Genomic DNA, 20,122 nt, shown 5'->3' with positions numbered 1-20,122 from the left:
ACACATTATATGTAATAATAAATAAGAAGTGGAACCTATATATGTAAGACATCAACCGTCCATTTAAATAGCATATGCACCAGAATGGAATATACCAAAACAAAAAATATATGCCTCCAACATAATTACCTCACAGAATCTGCACAGCAAAAAGCAACAGCAGACCTACACAACAGTAACATCAAAACTTACCAAAAACTAGTAAGTAAACTTAATTTTTCTTATACATTTCTAAACTTTCTGTATTAGGCACACTAAAAGTAATATATATTTTTTTTACACAGAAATGTCCAGTACTTTGGAATGGCTTGAAGAACATTTCGCATGTGATGAAATGAGTGAAGACAGTGATACTAATGGTAGACACAACACTTCTCTATATAAGCCAATTAATAACCATTACTTTATGTGTACTTAACACATTTGTTTTAACAGACCATACAAACAGTGAAAATAATATACCAAGAGAGGCATTAGAAAACGCTCTGCAGCGAATGGAACAAAAAATGATACGCTAATGAAAAAATTCAATCTTTTAAAACATTTTGTGGAGGACCACATAAAAGAAAGCATTAAATATCACTGTCCCACATGTACCTGTTCCCCCTCTCCATGTCCTAGTCAACTATCCCCAAATCCTCACCACCAAGAAAAATGTTATGATGAGACTTGCATCCCTTCATCCCCTCCCATCCATCATCTACAAACCCCTAAATCCCCTGTATTTGTGTCCATTTCTGCTTCCCCCTCTTTTTCATAAATTTTATATTTGTATATAATAATAACATAGTATGTGTGTTGTTACTTTATTCCTCTGTGTCTTATTTTTTTTTAAAAAAAGGCAGTTAAGGTGTCCGCGGACATCACGGGTGTCTGGAATGTCCGCAATTAAAAAAAAATGGAGGTGTCCTAAGAACACTATACCTGTCCGTACTGTCCACAATCAAAATGGAACTGTTCTTAGAACACTCTCGATGTCCGGGATCTCCACAATTAACCAAAATGGATGTGTCCTAATAACACTATACCTGTCCGTACAGTCCGCAATCAAGATGGAACTGTTCTTAGAACACACCCGGTGTCCGGGATGTCCGCAATCAACCAAAATGGAGCTGCCCTAAGGACACTGTACCTGTCCGTACAGTCCGCAATCAAAATGAAACTTCTTAGAACACACTCAATGTCCGGGATGTTCGCAATTAACCTAAATGGAGGTGTCCTAAGAACACTATACCTATCCGTATTGTCTGCAATCAAAATGTAACTGTTCTTAGAACATACTCGACTCCGTGATGTCTGTAATTAACCAAAATGGAGGTGTCCTAAGGACACAAAACCTGTTCGTACTGTTTGCAATTAAAAAGGGAGTGTCCGCAGGACATGACATCTGTTTGCATGTTCGTAATTATTTAAATTAAAGTGTCCTAAGAACATCCCCCTGTTGCAATGTCCGCAGCCAGAATGAATATGTCTGTAGAACACTTAACCCGTCCACCTGTCCGCAATGTTATGATGCACATTAATTGTATTCGAGGTCTTGCACACTGCCCGTAGAACATCTACGCACATGCGCAAAACACCCATGGGTCCTACGAACATCACGCCTGTCCGTAACTGTCTGTCGCACATGTGTCACACTTTAAATTAGTTTGGGGACTACAAAACTGTCAGTATAACACCCGCACGCATGCGCACACCTGAACATGCACATTTAGTGTCCTACAGACAACCTACCCATTTGCGAACGTGTCAGCGACGTCATCATGTGACCGCACCCATGCTGAGCGTGTGTCCTAATTTTAATTTTCGGACACTGTCCGGGTCCCTGAACATTTTAAAAGTACTTTTTTGGACAATCCAAGATATTTTACAGTAAAAGGTCACCACCTACACTCCTTTAACATCAAAATTGTTTGCCACGTTCCTGCATTTAGCATACTGCTCCAAACCATGCACAAACATATCTTCAACCACCAACACCCTGACTTTCTCCACCTCTGCCATCTTCACAAAACACAGCCTCTTTCGACACAAATCCACAACCTCAACACTTGATTAGCTAATCCCTACAGTCCACTTTCCATGCTCGATTTGCTGAAAAACCCCAGATGTGGCATGCCCTGTCAGCGGACAACCACGGTTTCCGCCGAGTGCGTAACTCTTGGGCAGCCCTTCTACCCTTTCCACTTCACTCTCTGTACCATTCATTCATTGGCTACAGCGAAGCAGTCACACAACCATCCACCAATCACATCCAAGAACTCTACATCTAACTCCATCATCATAGTTCAGCAATGTACTGGTGATCACTCTGAGTACAAGTCTCATGTCTATTGGAAAGCACCTACTACAAAAACTACTGTACAAGTCTCCAAGATTTCTACTTGCATCTTCATGCATATCCACATGCATGAATACAAACTACAGGTATGCATATTTTCTGCACAGTACATGTACAGCTCTTGTATAAATGCATCTAAATAGGGTAACTGCCACTTAACCTGTATAACCTACAAAATGAACTTACTGTACTTTTTCCCATCTACTATAATCAACTGCCACTTGCAAACCTTTCTGCTCTCCAATTTTTTTGTACGCACACAGCTATCCAAAAAAGTGTAATTTCATATTAAAAGATGGGAGAAATAACAGTATATTTGTAGAAAAACACTTTCTAGAGTATTATAAAATTACACGCAGCCAGGATGAGTTCATGCATCTGTATACACTCACAGAGATAGACACTATTATTAAAAAGGCTCCCAGATGAAACAACACCACTGCCTCTACATCACATACTTCTGCTTTGTTACCAAAACCTTCACAAAATGCATACATTCCATGCTTTTCTATACAGTTTCTGCCATTTACCCTATACAAATTGCAAAATAAGTATATGATTATTTCTTCTATCTCCTAACATCCAATAACACAGCCTTAAGAAGCCAATTGAGTTTCATACGCTTAGTATTATACTTATTTGCAAAGCATGTTAAACTAACAGATTCTAAGTAATATATACAGGCTGCACATAGGCAAATGAAACTGTATGTACACACTATATTCAGTTATAAAAAAACACTACTGCTACAAAAACATAAAAATCTACTACTAAATTAACAGCAATGCTATAAACACACACATTTACTAACTTCTTTCTTTTACAATTGCAGTGAAGACCACTCTCCTGAAAAGCAGCAGCATCTGAAGTACGAACAACTCAGAAGAAACCTACTCTTTCCATACAAAAAAAGTAAGTACAATACTACCATAATGTTCTAACGGTTACTCAAATACACTAGAATGTTAGTATTGCAGAACAAAGAACTGTTTTAATTCTATACCAGTATTCCCCTCACCACTAGCTTACTTTGTATTGTCATCTGAACCCCAGTATAGTAACACACAAATACAAGAATAGCCTTCCCAACTTGTTGTAGCTGGCCATTGCAAAATCACACATCTCCACATACATCCTTTTCATCATACACAGACACTCACGCACACAGCACAAATACATTGCACAACAGCCCAACCCATACTTTCTTTTTTTCCAACAGACTCCAAAGAATGCCTACCAAAAAGCATCTCAGTAGAAAGCAACGCAGAAGTAGAGCAAATCAAAATAAAAGTGTCCAAAATAAGCATCCATCTCTAGCAGAATTTGCACAAAAAGTTCAAACAAAACAGCTTCCAGTACAGAAACCTGTCCTCTTCTTTCAAAATGTAAAACAAAATAGAAAGTGATTAACAAGAATTCAGCTACCACTACTGCTAACTCTGCTCCTATAAATCTTGATGTAGTGGCAAGTAACCATACCAAAAAAAGTATTTTACAAAAAATGTTCTGCCACAGAGTCCTTCAGAATCTTTTAACAACAGGAGAGAAATCATGCACAACCTTAAAACCTAACGTAGAAGATTAATCTTAGAAGCTCTCATAGACAGTGCAATCCATCCCAAAAGGAAGTTATTTATTTTAGTTTTAAACAGAATGAAACCACTAACAAAACTAACTACTAAACTGCAAAAAATACTTCTCAATAAACGGAATGTCAACAAAAATAACTTCTTAAATATCTGTGGAGGTGAATGGAGTCACACCACGAGCACAGAACCATATTTTAATGAAGAAGCATACAGACAAAAGCAAACAAACACAATTGCCATACATAGCAGTGGACGAGGGTATGAAAAACGTAATAATACCATAATGGAACAAGAAATGCTGTTTACAAAAATATCCCCATGAAACTCAGTATCACCTCTCCATTCCACTGAATCAAAACATCCGGTGTACAAATGGCTGTGCATGTCAAAGTGTAACCCTGCCAAAAAATATTTCAAATCTTTACGCCAGTTCCTCCATCAGTATGTGAAAGGCAAAGATAAATTCAAAATGAAACTACTGCAAATTATGGATACCTGTCCAGTGGGCAAATACACAGGACTACAAGGACATTCATTAGCCTACATTTCAGGGCCTATTTGCAAAAGCACCTTCCATCATATCAAAATGATATCAACACATCATTCAACTATAAGAAATCTGGTCCATAAACTCTACTTTGTTAAAAGTCCTGCTTTAGCACTAGCCAATTTAAATAACAATCTTCTACATGGTATTTCCAAAAAACTACTCTAAGAAATATAGCACATCCTGAGAACATATTTTGGAAGTGAAAGCCACTTACAAAATGCAATAGCTTTACAACAGACTAGCAACAATTGTACAGATGGTAACCTTCTACTACACATATACAAAAAATAAATACTAATATTTAAAAGTACATCCTCTGAAGTACCAAACCATGTGTGTGTGTTGCCGCAGAACTTTTTTATAAAAGTAGCACAAAAACTGTAGACATAACATACAAAATAGAAGACAATGAAGATTCCAAATGGTTTTAATTAGCTCTCTACCTTATAGCAGAAAACACATGTGAAATTACTGACCCCTTAATACTTTGCAGTTACTGCAATGCAAAACTTGACAACAACCAAACTCCTTCACATGGTATTACAAATAACGCCTGCAGCAACTCAATTTATATGAGAGCATCATAATTCAAACAGTACACCCATTTCAAGCAATAATACACCTTCAACCAAAAACAGCAAAATTACCTCTCTCTGAATTAGTGAAAGGCAATTGTGGCAAAGTAGTTTATTTACCATTAGATCTGAAAGAAAATGTACACACTCTGGGAGTGCAACATCCAGTAGATCAATCTTTAACTGTCTTAGTAAACGGTGTACCTACAAAAGACAAAAACAATTGGCAACAACTTGTGGACTTACATAAAGTTAGACAAGCCTTGCAATATCTAAAAGTCAATAATGAATACTACAAAGAAATTAATATTGAAGAAAACCTGAGGGAAACCACTGAAATAATTCAAGAGTCACCAGAAACTGGTCAATTTCAACTTCTCAATCCTTCTACAGTATCCATTATTTTAGACTATTATTCATCCATTACACTCTAAAGACACCATAGATGATGCACTGGAAACGTACCAAATGCAACAAACCAAAGGATCACCATTGAGCATATGGGAAAAAAGTATAGAAGCACGTGTGTTTCCTCTACTCTTTGATACTGGTAATGGGGGAAGGTACGATGCTAGACCCACTCAGATAACAAAAACAGAATACCGCTCTTTACGAATGTATTCTGAAGAACCCAGATATAGACCAAATGTGGAATACATATTCCACTTACTCTTTGAAAGTGAACTAGCAACTCTATGCTACAGAGTTGCACACACATTGAAATCAGGTACCCATTTTCAAAATATGTCAGCTACGCAATTACTACAAAAAGTTCAAGAAAAAGATGAGGTTCTACAATCAAGCATTACAAATCTGTTAGCAAACATGTGTGGTACAAAAGAATACTGGTTCCGTCGTCACGGACATGTACGTTGTATGATAAGAAACCTTGGCTGACCCACTTGGTTTGTTACATTAAGTTGTGCAGAATATGCATGGGAAGATTTACATGATTTCCCATGCATAGAAAACAAATGCAAAACAAACATAGATATACTAACACCTGGAGAACTCTGCTCTCTAGATCCTGTTAATGTTTCAAGATATTTCCATCACCGCTTCATTGCTATGCTACACTTTATTTGTAATAAAACTGTTCCTCCCCTCGGAGAAGGGTAACACTTCTTTTGGAGAAAAGAATACCAAGTCAGAGGAGCACCACATATCCACATGCTTTTACTGATTAAAGATGCTCCTAAATTTGGTCAAGATAGTGATTCACTGTTTTACAGTTTATCTAAAAATATGTCACTTGTGAAATTCCTTCACAAACAACAAATAGTAACCTTCATGCACACATTTTACAATTTCAAAGACACAAATGTGGGAAATATTGTTGTCGCAAATATAAAAAGAAAGGGAAAAACTACACCAAATGCTGCTTTGGTTTCCCTAGACCAGTTACAATAACAGGTCAAATAAACAACTTAATGTCTTTAGTTAGACATAGTGTCAAAGGTAAATCACCTAAGAACACACATTACATACAAACGACAGAAGAAGCAAAATATATCAATGATTACAATGCAATCATTGCCCTCTTATGGAATGCAAACATAGATGTGCAGTACATTGCAGACAATTCCTCTGCAGTTGCACGATATGTCACAGACTACTTAGCCAAAGCAGAATAAACAGAGCTTCAAGACCTCTGGGGTGATTTATCATCTGACAAAACACTGTCACATAAATTGTACAGCTTCGGCATAAAAATGCTCTCTCATAGATAATGTGGCTGCTATGAAGCTGCAGACCGTTTAAACGGTACTGATTTGTATGGAAAATATGAAAATATAGTATGGCTAAGTCTTGGTCCTGCTAAATGTAGAAAAAGAGTTCTAAAATCATATGAGGACATAGAAACAATAGCCAAAAATGATCACAACAGCCAAGACATTTTGAAAAAACAATTTACTAGACACATACTGCCCAAACAGGAGTGCCACTTTGGAAACCATGTGTCTATACCACATAGCCCAAAACTTCACATACAAAATTACTATAAAAACAGATGAAAACAAAGGTATATTCAGAGTTACAAATTGTGAAAGCCGCTTAGTGAAACTTACCAAATGAAGCTTAATTAATCATATCAAATTGTCATTAAAACTCCTCAACATAAAGAACTATGTTACATGTCCCTGCTACAACTTTTTAAACCATGGAGAAAAGAAGAAGTGTTACTAGATATCTATGACTCCTATGATGACGCTTTCAATGCAAATGAAAGTAATATAACAGATGTAAACTTTACGCAGTACAAAACAATGTTGCACAATGAACAGCAACACGAAGAAGAACTCCAGGCCCAACTAGATGAGGAGACTCCCGACAGTAGTCAACATTCTGTAACAGGAAGCCAAGAACCACTGGGACAGCCACTAATAGCAAATGAGGCAGAATTAGCTTTGAGAGAAGTAGAAAACACCATGTGTCACTATGAACATGATACAGAAAACTTCACTGTACTGATATCAAAACTGAACAATGAGCAGTGTAGCATTTTGCAAGAAGTAACAAAACAAATTGAACATGGTGTACAACATGAAAATAAAAACTGTACCTGCCAAAACTACAAACCTATACTGCTATAAGTCAGTGGTCAAGCTGGTTCAGGAAAAACATTCTTAATCAAAATCATCTGCAAGTTCCTTCAACAATTGACAAACAACAAACTGTCAGCTGTTGTAACTGACCCCACAGGTTTGTTGGCTTTCAAACATACCCACATGACAACAACATTCAGTTTGTCAATATTCTCTTTGACAAACTATCAGAAGTTAAAAGGATGGAATGCTCAACAGCCCGATTCCTTCTTTTCAAAGACATGTATGTACGCGGAGAACAATTTTCTCTAACTCTAATCACAAATCAAATCACAAGGTCTTACCCTAGATAAAGCATTGATAGATATTGGGAGCACATTCTTCAAAGAAGGCATGAGCTATGTAGCACTATCACGCTTACGTACACTTCACAAACTATTTCTAATCAACTTTGATGCAACTAAAGTAAATGCTGATATTCCTTGCATTCTAGAATACAATAGAGTACGTTCACTGTGCACCCCAATCTAAAAACCTATCCTGTTCCACAAAAAGCAAAACATTGTAAAAGAAAATTACTTCAAACAGAAATGATACAGGATCTCACTGCAATTCCTCCAAAGAAAGTAAAAGAAGCTATTACTTCATCAATTACCACAAGCAAAGAAGAATCTACTGCTCAAAGTAACTCAAGTACTTCTTCAAAGAAGCAACACACACACCGAACAAATGACTTGGACACAGAACTATCAGGTCCATTCAAATTTTCAAATATAACTGGTGTAAATTGCTACGCAAATGTAGCAATAAATATTCTATTCCAATTGCCACCAATTATTGACATTTACTTACATAATACAGACCAATTGTGTTTGCAAATGTTAGTACTTCACAGAAATGCAACCAACAATCCTGACAACACCTACAGTGTTCATGGAATAAGAAAATAATTGGACTACTGTGCTGGAATGGTCACATTCACTGTAAACTCACAAGAAGATCCACAAGAATGTCTAATGTACTTACTACAAGCACCAGAAAACAAAAACATACCTATAAATTAAATCTTCCAGATTTCATACATGTGGAAACATACATGCACTCTCCACAGCCATGTGGCAGAGGAACACATCCCTAATGAACGCTAATTGTATGTATCTATACCTAACTTTGAATCCATTCCATTTCAGCAACTTGTACAAAATGCAAACCATGGCAGATTATGTACTACCTGCAATTCAGATAATCGCTCCACCTTACAAATACAGACACATAGTAAATACGTAATAGTAATGCTTTTACGTTACAATGCAGATAGTACCAAATACAACTGCAAGCTGACTGGATTCATGCATGGTCAAGTATCACTTGGTAAGAAAACCTTCACAACAATAGCTATAATCTACCACACAAGAGCCACAACCAATGCAGGTCACTACACTGCATATATAAAAAAGAATTGTGGATGGTTTGAATGTAATGTTAGTACCATTACTCTAAAGCAGAGATTACCAGCAAATCTTATAAACGCTTATTTAATATTCTTAAAACCAAAATTTAACAACTAATTTGTGCATAAACAAAACTTCAATTAGAAAACTATAAACAGTTAGAATACGCCAACAGGTATCTAACTGCCCCAAAATTCTGCAACAACCAAACAGATAAATCAATACCACTAAAATATAACAAGAAATAAACACTTAGAATATGCCAACAGGTATCTAACTGCCCCAAAAATCTGCAACAAGCCAACAGATAGAAGATTAGCCAGAAACAACTAATAAGCACTGAAAACAAAGAAAGAAATATATAGTACCATACCATTTTTAATCCAGCATGGATTTTTTTTTCCACAGACCCAATGATTTAATAAACACACACAGAAACTGAGCAAATTGCACAGTACACTGGTTTGAAATATAGTACTTCTAAAGTACTAAATATGAGGGTCAAAATAATGCAGAAATGTCTATTATGCAATGCAATAACTCATTATGAACTACCTACATCAACATGTGGGGGTAATTCATGGAATCAAGCGAAGAAGTGGCGCACACGGCTGGCGCACAGAGGGAACATGTGCCAGTCTGCGGCAGCCGCGTGCGCCAAAACCCATTTTAGCGCACAGCGGAATATGCATACCCCGCTCGCGCTAGCGAAATCGCATTTGAAAGTCCACGCGCACCCCTGGAATACACGTAGGCCAGCGAAATCGCGTGTGAAAGTCCATGCGCACCCCCGGAATACGCATACCCCGTTCGCGCTGGCAAAATCACGTGTGAAAGTCCATGCGCACCCCGGAATACATGTACCCCGCTTGCATCAGAAAAAACGCATGTAAAACTCCATGCACACCCCCGGAATACACGTATCCCGCTCGCACCAGTGAAAACGCACATGAAAATCCCCCGCGCACCCCTCGGAATACGCGTACCCAACTTGCACCAGCGAAAATGAATGTAAAACTCCCGGCACACCCCTCAGAACATGCGTACCCCGCTCCTGCTAGCGAAATCACGTGTGAAAGTCCATGCGCATCCCCAGAATACACGTAGGCCAGCGAAATCGCATGTGAAAGTCCACACGCACCCCCGGAATACTCGTAGGCCAGCGAAATTGCGTGTGAATGTCCACGTGCACCCCCGGAATACACGTACCCCACTCGTGCCAGTGAAACATGTGTAAAACTTCCTGCGCACCACTCGGAATATGCATAGCCCGCTCGCGCTAGCGAAATCGCATGTGAAAGTCCACGCGCACCCATGGAATACACGTACCCTTCTCTCACCAACGAAAATGCATGTAAAACTCCCCGTTCGCCCCTCGGAATACGAGTACCCCACTTGTGCCAGCAAAAACACATGTAAAACTCCCCACGCACACCTCGGAATATGCGTACCCTGCTCGCGCTAGCGAAATCACGTGTGAAGGTCCACAAGCACTCCTGGAATGCACGTAGGCCAGCGAGTTCGCGTGTGAAAGTCCATGTGCACCCCTGGAATAGGCGTACCCTGCTTGTGCTAGCAAAAACGCGTGTCAAAGTCCACACGCACCCCTGGAATGGATGTACCCTGCTCGCGGCAGTGAAAACGCATGTAAAACTCCCCACGCACCCCTCGGAATACGCAAACCCCACTCGCGCCAGTGAAAATGCGTGTGAAACTCCCTCGCACACCTCAGAACACGTGTATCCCGCCCGTATTAGCGAAATCACGTGTGAAAGTCCACACGCACCCCCGGAATACACGTAGGCCAGCAAAATCGCATGTGAAAGGCCACGCGCACCCCGGAATACACGTAGGCCAGCGAAATTGCATGTGAAAGTCCACACACACCCCCGGAATACTCGTAGGCCAGCAAAATCGCATGTGAAAGTCCACGCGCACCCCCGGAATACACGTACCCCGTTCACACCAGTGATAACGCGTGTAAAACTCCCTGCGCACCCCTCGGAATATGCGTACCCCACTTGCGCCAGCGAAAACACATCTAAAACTCCCCGCACACCCCTCAGAAAACGCGTACCCCGCTCGTGCTAACGAAATCGCATATGAAAGTCCATGCGCACCCCTGGAATACACATAGGCCAGAGCAATCACGTGTGAAAGTCCACGCGTACCCCCAAAATACAGGTAGACCAGCAAAATCACATGCAAAACTCCACATGCACCCCCGGAATACACGTAGGCCAGCAAAATCGCATGTGAAAGTCCACGCGCACCCCCGGAATACACGTACCCCACTCGCGCCAGCAAAAACACATGTGAAAGTCCATGCGCACCCCTGGGCATACGCGTACCCCGCTGCGTCAGGTAAAATGCGTGGAAAAAGTCCACCCTGTAGTGTGGCCTGCGGGCCATGCCCAGGGGTGATGGGCTGCCTGTGGGCCATGGGGAGGGTGGCTGGGTTGCCTGCAAGTATTCTGGGGGTGCGCGTGGACTTTCACACATGATTTGGCAGTGTGTGCCCTCCCGGGTGTGCCCCCCTTTCCATGCCCGCAGGCAGCCCATCACCCCAGACCATGTCCAACAGGCAGCCCATCACCCCAAACCAGGCCCCACAGGCAGGCCACATGCCACCTGCGACTCGGGATCACCGACACATGTCCCCCACTCACCCCCATTGACGGGCACCTTCCAGCAGACCCCGACTCATGTCCCTCCACAACCCCCACCCACCTCCATTGACGGGCACCTGCCAGCAGGCCCACACTCATGTCCCCCACACCTACCACCCACCCCCATTGACGGGCACCTGTCAGCAGGCCCTGACACATAGCCCACCAAACAACATGTCCTAACAAAACAGACCCATTTTCCTAATGCCAACCCAAATCCCCCTTGCACCCAGTATAAGCATGCAACCATCCACTGCACCCACTCCCAAATTACCCATGCCATGACAGTCATAAAAGAACCACCATGCCCATGCATAAACACAGTGGCAACACATGACTGAGGCAATGTTCATTGAGACATGCACAAAACCAATGATAGTGCACAACATCAATCATGAAGCTAGAATAAATGTATTAAAAACATAATGAAATAACAAAGAAAATCAAACTTGAAAATCAATAAACAATGACAGATATTACCAAAAGAAAACAGAAAATCCAATGGAAAACAAAAATCCACGGCATTAAAAAAGAAAAGTGGTCCATTGCCAATGTCAATATGAAAAACAGAATCCAAAAAAAGAGAAAACCATTGATCCATGGAAAATGTCGAAAAGAAAGTATGTACACGTCTTCAACTATATACAATCCAAGTTCAAAGGGCCCATGATCCCAAAACAAAAGGAAACCTACAAAAAAGTCCTAAGAATGAAAAACTATATACACAAGGTGGAGCAAAGTCCATTAACTCCAAATAAAAAGAAAAAAAAGGAAACCTAACCCTAAAGAACTATGTGCAAAGGCGGTGGGCAAGTCCAACGGCTCACTTGTTGATGTTCCGGGCCAGGGCATCATCGAACTCCACGTCGATGTTCTGGAGGCAGGCCTCTTTCCTGGCCTTGAGGTCTTGCAGGGATGCATCCATGGCCTCCTCCAACTCCCTGTGAGTTGCCTTAAGGCACACAGCCCTCCTCAATGCCCTGCGCATGTTGTTCTCCGCCCTGACCATAGTGAGCCGTGCCCTCTCCGCCCGCCACCTCTCTGTATCTATTTGCTAGCCCAACCGCTGCCACCTGGAAGACACTCCCAGTCCGGGGTCCTCCTGCCCCTAGGCCGATGCCTGCCCCCAGGGTGTTGATGGCCCCGAGCCTTGATGCCTTCCATGCTGAGCCTGCTGCTGCCTCCGACGCAACTGTCTCTGCCACCACAACGGCATCCGGGCTGATGGAATCCACCGGCGCTGCCGTGCACGTGCCCTCCCCGATGATGCCGGCACATCCTCCATCTGCTGGGGTCCAGTTGGTGGGGTGGCCACCCCTGCTGGACCTCCGACTCCCGACTGTGGGAGGGATGGCTGACTGCATTGGTTGGTGCAGATACACCGGGTGGCCCTGGTGGTATCTGGGCCAGACGACGGCACAGAGAACGACTGGTGTATAGTGTGCACAGAGGAGGAGAGGGCCGCAAGACTGACCTACACATGGAGGAAACCCCCGACCACAGTCCCTCCCAACTGGGCCACATTGGCAAACAGCTCTTTGTTTGAACGTGTGTGGTTCCCCCAGGAAGCACGCAAGTCATCACAAATGTCACGTGTGCGCAATGCGACACCAATTAGGACGGACTCAATCCGGTCATGGGTCCCCACATCCGCAGGTAGAGGAATGCCAGATGACGTGGACCTCCCCCCTACTTGTGGACGGGCCTGGGACGTATGGTGTATGGTGATGCAGTCACAGTGTCAGGGACAGAGACAATAGTCCCCTAGACACAAGCAATAGCACATGAGTGACACTGTCAAATGTCACTTCCATCATGTTCCTCCACAACACATGGGTCAGTGCAGGCAACACACATGCAGAAACAGGCATGGCACGTGCAACAAACATTGGCATCCATGTCCAAGGCACCGTAGATTCATCCAATGGTGGGCTGATACTCACATGCATGATTGGACATGCTGGTCACATGCACACACATCACCGGAGGGTCATGCATCTGGCCCCGTATACCCCCAGACACAGTGGATACAAGGATGACTAAGCTGTATCAGTGAATCAACACATCGTCACAGACATGTGGCATGCATCCATGGCGCACACACTACTCAGACACACGGACATGTTCATCTTTCATGTCCATGAGAGCAGCACACATCTCTCACACCCCAAACATGTCAAAGTACAGACACAGGCATGCATACATGTGTGCATTACACATGCTGCTCTGCATGATGCATTGTAACACGTACATCATCCATGTGGGTCATGCCTGACTGGACTCACATGCAGCACCATCATGTCCCTGCGCACACACACTTCCAAACATGACCCATTTCACACATTCAGCCAAGTAGCTAACTACCAGCACACTGCAACATGCCCTTTTTTAAACGTGAATGCATGGCCACTTACTGCTCGACTGCAGGTGGGCCTGCATCCTGAGAATCTGGTGGTGAAGCACTGGGCGAATGCGCTCCATGACCCTCATCTGCTGGGTGGTAAACTGGACCTGGCGCGCCCCTGCATCCGCTGCTTCGAAGAGGTGCCTGGCCTTCTTGAGGGTCCTGGACTTGTAGTCCTCCCAGCGCTTTTGGATGTGTTTGATGTCATGGGGTGCCACCCCCTCCGCGTTGATGGCACCCACTATGTCCTTCCAGATCCTCTTCCGTCCTTCCTTGTCAGCGCGCAACGGTGTGAAGAGGGCATCATAATGCCCCAGAACTTGCTCCACCAGGATACCAACTTCCTTTTCACTGAAGCTGGTAGCCCTCTGCCTCTGTGCTGGGGGGGTTGCCACTGGTGCCGGAAGGTGTTGTGTTGGACATGGCAACCCCTGAGGCAGGTGTGGGTGGGCAACTGGGTCCTGGGGCTGGGCTGTGGAGTGATGGAACACCAGTCGGGAGTCTTCTGTTTCAGCAGGGGTGGTCACAGCAACTGGACCCATACAGATGGCAGGTGTGCAGGCACCAAATGGCAGGGCACAGTGGCAGCAGGCAGGCAGCAGCAGATGGCTCGTGGGAGGCTGCTCGGGGTTCTGGTGGGCAGTAATTCGGCCTTCTGGGCACAAGCGTGGTCTTCCATGTGTTGTCGCATGGCCAGCTTGATATGGAGTGATTTGGCAAATGAAAAACAGCATGTTTGCGTGAATTCCGAGGAAAGGCCCTTAGTGCGTAAGCGTGTAGGTGACATAATGTGCACGTGGGCGTTTCCCTCGGCACGGGTTGAAGGTCCCACGTGGGTTTCCATCGCTCTGTACGTGCTTTTCGTGGAAAGCGGTTTGTGTGTTTTCCAGACTTTGGGGTTCGCACGCGATTAGTTCACAGCGGCTACAGTGCGTACTTCTTCTTTTGGTGTGGGTGTTGGCTACGCATTCTTCTTCTACACGCAAGGCAGATGGTGAGTTGCACAAGCTATTGTTCCTACTGCGGGTGTCCCTGTTAGTAGCGTACCCCTTTTTTTTAGGCATACTGGCCTGCGTGTTGATCACGTATGCATTTTTTGTGTTCCTGGCTGCCACAGCGTACTGTGTGTGTTTTTTTACACGCACGTGGGCTACAGGGGTCATGTATCTCTTTTTCTTGCTTTTTTGGGATGCTTGAGCGTTGCGTGACACATCATTTCTCCTAAGGGGCCACAGAATGGGACATTCATTGTAGTTGTATATACGTGTTTGTTGTTTGTGCACCCTTTTATACTGCGCAGAGAAGCTTCTGCCTGCCTTTGTGTGGCAGACGTGTTTAGGTCTGTGCGTGTCTTTTGGCACACGCATGTTTCCCCTATTCCATTCCATGAATACATGTAGTTCGCATGTGTGTGGGCGTTCCGTGTATTTCATAGCAGTACTTCCCCAGTTACGCCCTTATTTTCACGCGTTGTTCCCCATTCTGCGTGTTCCGTCCCTGTTCCACCCCCTTTTTGGTGTGTGCGCTAACGTTGTGCACTTTTGCTGTGCGTGTCGTGCACAGCATTCGGGATGATGCAGTGACTTGTGCGCCCGTGTGCGCCACGTGTGGATTTGGGGCACATCCTGGGAAAAACACGTGCCGATCCCTTCCATGAATTGCACACGTGCGCCGGCTTTTTCACGCTTGTGCCAGCTTGTGCCACTAATTTCGGCGCACATTTATTCCATGAATTACCCCCAAGATCGTTTCTTTTATCACAGAAATTGAAAAAGAATATCTGCTCCAGTTACCCAAGTCATGAAAAAAAATATATCCAATCACAAAAAGTCAAACAGTAAGTACATAATAATTCAACTCACAAGTACTGCTGCATAACACAACAATTTAAGCAAACATCTAACCATACACCACCATCCACAATGTTTACTTCCATGGATATTTTATACTGCAGTTCTTGTTACCAAACTCTACAATCTTAATTGCATGATTAGGCCAAAACGTCACATACAAACTCTCCAAATCAAACAGTACACAGACTTTTGATTTGTGGATATTTGATGGATGTTTGATTCTATGGGTGTGTTATGCTATGGTGGTTTTGGCCAGGGTCTATTGTCTTGGGTGCATGGACTCTCCTTCGTCCATGTCACCCAAGACCCATTTTTCTTCTGTCAGTTCTCCTTTTGGGATATGGATCTTTTAAGCAACAGGTGATATTGTATCTATAATTCCAAAGGCACCACACCGAGATGGAAGGAATTTCCCCTCCTTGGCCTGATTCCTTCGAAAATTGTGCAGGTAAACCTTGTCACCTACTTCATACTCTTTCTTGGTGGTCCTTAGATTATAGTAGGTCTTCATTCCTTCAGCCGACTTTTCTAAATTGTGCTGAGCATAAGCAAAAGCATGCTGGAGGTGCTGCCTTAAATGTTCAATGTACTCATGAGTAGTGGATGCATTTATCAGTGTCTGCTCCTGAGTCCTATAGAGCAGATATTGTGGTAACACAATTTTTTTTCCGTCAAGTCATGAGCCCAAATGGAGACATCTTTGTTGCAGAAGATGGTGTAGACGTAACATCAAGACAAGTGGCAATCAGATGTCCCAACTGGGTCAAGAGTCTGCCAAAAACTTCTTTAAGATACTCAGAATTGTTTTATTTTGTACCGCTCTATCCCCCTGCTTGAGGCTGGGTGGTAGGCAATGTGGAGTTTTCTTTTTACCCTTAAAATCTCCCACATCTTTGCCATTACCTCACTGGTAAAATGGCTTCCTCAGTCCGACTCAATCCTTTGCAGGAGGCCGGAAACAAGAGAAGATGTGGTTAATCATTAGTATAGTAGCTGTCTCTGCCTTACAATTTGCAGATGGTAGACATTCTACCTACCTAGTGAACAAGCATATCACAGTCAACATGTACTTGTTTCCTCTAGAATTGTGAATCAATGGCCCAATGAAATTGACTTGCAAATCTGACTAAGGCAATGCCATTCTCCTTTTTTGTAGGGAAGCTCTGTGTGTGAGTGAACTGGGTTGGAATTGAACACACACAAGACACCCCTTTAGGTAAATGTCGAGGTCCTGGCCCATTTGTGGCCAGTAGGCAACCTCACGCAAGATTTCCAATGTCATATTAAACCCCATATGACAGGCAGTGGCCACGTCATGGGCATGGTTCAACATCAGGTTTTGGAATGAGGTAGGTATCACCCACTGGTCACTGCCAGATAGGGTTCTACTTACCAAAAAACCATCTTGGAAAATTGCATCAACACCAGGAGATCCTTTTTACTGGCATAATCCGACTCTGTTAGAGGATAGCTTACAGGGTCTTCAATGTGTCGATAACATTTCCCAATGATCAGGTCCGCTATCTGTGCAGTGATTAAATCTGCATCCGGGTTATCTTTACTGCACTGGGTTGTTGAGAGTTCGGTGTTACCCCGAGTTTGTGACCTGGTGACAGCTGCCATTTTGACTTCACCCAGCAGAGATTCTGTTTCTATGAAATCCCTCTGCAGAGCTCTGGTTTTAGTCAGCTGGTCAGCCAGGTAATTCCCAGACTTATCTGGCCCATCTATCTTTGAATTACCTCTTATCTTCTTCCAATAGATGGTCATCTCATTGGAGGGCACCAGATTGTCGATTGACTGGATCAGTTTGGCATGCATTAGGGGTTTTTGTTGGCACAAAGCATGCCTTGATTCTTCCAGTTAATCATGTGCTCCACAAATTGATTCCTAACATAATCAGAGTCAGTGATTATAACCAGTTCATTGAGTTGGTGGTGCACTGATGTGAGGATGTCTTGATAAACAGCCATCAACTCTGCAAGCTGACAACTTTGGGGTCCTATTTTATAACCAGCAGAGGGTTCTGGGTATCATTCACCCAGGCATTGCCAATACCAGCCACCAGTTATTTTTCCTTGTTGCTATCAACATGGTAGGAGCACCCATCCACATAAACTGTGGGTATCCCTGACACATGTCTTCTTCATAGACATGGTATAGGGAAGTTATGTATGCCTCCATGTTTTTTGTTGTTCATCAGACTTTCGTCCTTGAGACAGTTTTCTTCAGCACAATCATGGAATTCTGCCATCCCTTGCACTAGGAGACGCATCTTGTTTTGGCCATATCTGACCTCCAGAGGAAAGCCTTGCAAAGACAGAATCCAGGAAGTAATTCTGGATTTACTAACGTTCCCCGGCTGAATTCTGTCACTTTGTAGATATTGCAAAGGTTGATGAGGATTTTCAACAATGATGTGCTCCCTCTGTATATATGGGCGGTAATTTGTAGCACCCACACCGTTGCCAGGAGTGACTTCTTGCAGTCATTGAATGTTTCCTCCACAGCGGACAAAGTCTTGCTTGCGTGAGATGACCTTGTTGACCTTGTCATGCTTTTGGTACGATACCGCTGTTAGGCAAGTGTCTGAGAACCTTGTCTCCAAGAAGAACGTTTTCTTCTTTTTGGGGTAAGCCAAACAAGTAGCCTGGCAAAGGCTTCTTTCAATTGTTTAACTGCCTCAGATTGTTCTGGACCACACTCCCACTTGACTCCGGACTTTAATAAATGGACCAAGGGTCGAGCCACTTCTGCATAGTCTTCAATGAACTTTCGACTATAATTAGTAAGTCCAAGAAGGCTTCTTAATTCTCGCAGAGTTGTAGGGTGTTTTAATTTCAATAAGGCGGAGTCCCGAGTTGAGTCCAGTCTGCTTCCTGCTTGGCTCGACTGTGCTTACCTGTGAGGAGCTTCAGCAACGTTGTACTCTGAATTTGGTTCCATTTTACCTGGTTTTGCTTGACTGGACTGGCTCTTTAAGTGGGAAGCCTTCCCCTTAAATAGAGTTTTCAGGTGCGGAGCGCCGCGCGGAGTCCCGAGTTGAGTCGAGTCTGCTTCAGTCCGCTTCAAGACGTGCAGGCGGTAACTCGACTCTAATGGAATCTCCCTCCGGTCCCCTGACTCGTAATAAATCTTTACAACAAAGGCGGATAGGAAACATGATCTTGACTCGCGATCTTCAAGTCAAGGTAATTGCATTTATTGAACCAGTTAAATCGAGCGGCTTGATGTCTTCTGTCACCCCGTTTGAAATGGCGTCATCAGTACCCTCTCTGGCCTCACTTGTGCTGGTGACTTTAAATGCTGGAAATGTGCAATCCCATTGCAAAGTGCCCCTTGTAATTGCTGACGCTGAAGCTTATAAAACACTGTGCCATGTTAAAGAAAATGCTGATTGTTTGAAGTTGAAACTGATGCCGCCCATCTCCCTATTTTACTTGAAATTAGGATTCTGAGTTGTTAGAAGCTCGATTTTTGGATGCCAGCATCTCTGAAAATAGTTCAGCGGACAAATGTGCTGTTCAATCCACAAGTGAAGAAAGCGTAGCTTATCCTGAAAAATATGTGCCGTTTATTGGCCACATGGAGCCTTTGACCATTAATCATGCTGTCAGCCCAAATGTGGCCGCCAGTACTCCCCTGGCAAAAAAGCAACACTAAAATGAGGGTTCTCTGCTCGCTATATGCGTGCAGAGTTCACAGCCTGCTAACGAGACTGGCATCCCATTAACAACTACAAACGGAAAGCATCTGGAGTTGGCTGAAAATTCTGCAACATGTCAAGTTTCACAAAAACCAACAGCTTTGTTACAAACGAAAGACAAATCTGCATATGCGGCTTCTAACCTTCTGGTAAATGGGGTCAAAGCACACCAAACGCCATCAAACAGTTTGGAAGCTGGGCGGGCCTACAAACCAGTGCTCTCTGACACAACGGCTCATTTGAATAGACACAACTATGATTATGCTGCACGTGAAGCTCGTTTAACAGAGCGTCTGAAATCTGATTTTGAAAGTATGAAGGAAAGACTGAATGAAAGTTGTGTTAATACCGCGTCGCCGTTGTCTCTGATGTTAAACGACAAAAAGACAAGTGGGTCTCAATCTCGTCTTGTGTCCAAGTCACGGGCTATTGACTGTT

The sequence above is a fragment of the Ambystoma mexicanum genome, chromosome 5p (genome assembly GCF_040938575.1).
Source record: "Ambystoma mexicanum isolate Mex_15411 chromosome 5p, UKY_AmexF1_1, whole genome shotgun sequence".
In the NCBI taxonomy this organism is placed as follows: Eukaryota; Metazoa; Chordata; class Amphibia; order Caudata; family Ambystomatidae; genus Ambystoma; species Ambystoma mexicanum.
Note: the sequence above shows the minus strand (reverse complement) of the source record.